Here is a 2,239-nt window from a genome sequence, read left to right on the forward strand (position 1 = left end):
AAATCCAATTTCTTTGTGCAAGCATTTTCGAATGCTGATCTTGTAGGATGCGCGTTAGATAGAAAGTGTACAACTAGAGGATATCAATTTCTTGATAGGAAACTTGTCATTTGTCAATCCAAAAAGCAAGCATTTGTTTCCTTGTCAATAGTTGAGGCTGAATATATTGTTGTTGCCTCATGCACTTCCCAAGTCATATGGATTCAAGGTCAACTTCTTGACTATGGGCTGAATATGAAACGAATCCCATTATATTGTGACTCCGAAAGTGCCTTCCACATTTGTTACAATCTAGTGCAACACTCAAAGTCGAAACACATAGCACTGAGGTATCCTTTTATCAAGGATCATGTGGAAGATGGCAATGTTGAAATACATTTCGTGAGATCCGCTGATCATTTAGCGGACATATTCATGAAAACCTTACCTGAAACAACCTTCAATAGAATTCTTCAAGGTCTAGGAATGATGGAAGCTGAATCTGTTCTGAAACCACTTTCGTATTCATAAAGTTATTGCTGCGAATCGGTGAAAATGCTCGCACTAATTGACAGTCTACTTTGACACTGCGAATCAATGTGAACACTCGCAGCGACTTACAGTCTACTGTTCATTCGTGATCTGGATCATCCTGTATCCTTTTGTATGTTATGTATATTATCTTTTATCACCATTTCGTTTTGAATTACTTCTGTTTTTTTTATTATTCGTTTTTAGAAAATCCATAAATTCAAAATTATTTTATTTCTTTCTGTTTTATTTCTTTTTCAGAAAAACAAAAATACAAAAATATTTTCTTTGTGTTTATTTTTATTTCTTTTATTTTCAAAAAAATATAAAAGATCAAAAATAATAGATAATTGAGAAGCGCTTCAAGGAACACATTCGTAATCAGTCTCAAGTTCACATGATGAGGTAGATATAATTCTCTTTACCTATTTACTATATAAGTGTCACTAGAAGCATGTCGTTGCATGTTGTCTGAATCCTCGACGACTCTGTGTTGAAGCCTTAATGAATCGATTCTATCAATTGTTTCTTCCCAATCAGGCTGCAAATTCACATAAGTAATGAGCTACCTTACTCTTCTCACTTTGAGTTAAGAGTTGTCTGCTTGGTAACTTTCACATAGCAGAGGTACATTCATTTCTTTGGAACCATCTCCACGTTTCTCCATGACTTTCTCATTCATGATCGTAACCCTTGAGTCTCATAAATTACCACTGAGGTTTATGGTTACACAACATCTGTGTTAATGATCTTAGTTTCGTACAACCATGAACTGAGTGAAACTCAAAATTCAACACACGTTTATGAATTGACTGTGAACAATTACATGTTGTAGATTTTTCACCAAAGAATTAACGAAAATCCACTTTCCCGCACTTTACTAAGAAATCTATTTTTCTTTTGCAAGATCTTAATGAAATGGTCAAGACCTAAGACGTTTCTACCCAAAAGATCCAGTTTTTATTTTTTGAGATTTCTGCATCTATCCAAGTCACTAAAATAATTCCAAAGCTACTCGTTCAACTGACTACACTGGTCACACGAGCACTTCATCTGAACGTTAGTACTTATATCAAGTTTTGGAGTTTGGTTAAAGATAAAGCTACCATGTAAACCTAAAGAAAAGATGTCTTTCACTGTTTCTTCTCAAACAGCTGATCATAATTGAACGGGGAACCACACTGACACTTCTTAGTCTCTCTTGACTTCGAAGGAAGAGATTTATGCCCGGGATCCACTGTTTCGTGTCTTAAACAAGACATCACTAAAATCCCACAGATATATCTTGCTTTATTTATTTATCATTGACACACTCTCGCACGAAGATCTTTGCGGTTTTCAAAAAGTCTGGTTCGTGCTACTCACACTTATTTTTAGTTCCGCAGTTCAATTCAATTTTGCTTAAAACCGAAAGTCTGTAGCTATATGCGACAGGTGGAATGCAACTTAACTGTGAAAGGCTGAAGTTGACGCGACAATTTCTTGTAGATAGGAATTCAAATGGACGTGTGAAAATTTGAACGGACTTCTACTTTACCGCCGCATGACGTACGTTTATGACGTAACAGTTGTTAAGTCGCGCACAAGTTATTCAAAGTACCCTTTTATTGCCCATCATAGGGAAATTTCATGTGCATGTTTCTGGACTGTCATTGTTCAAAGGGAAATCGACAAGCTTCAAATTCCAGTTACGCAATATTCGTTGATGGACTCTATTTCAATCCTTCAT

The sequence above is a fragment of the Lactuca saligna genome, chromosome 6 (genome assembly GCF_052625555.1).
Source record: "Lactuca saligna cultivar CGN05327 chromosome 6, ASM5262555v1, whole genome shotgun sequence".
NCBI lineage: Eukaryota > Viridiplantae > Streptophyta > Magnoliopsida > Asterales > Asteraceae > Lactuca > Lactuca saligna.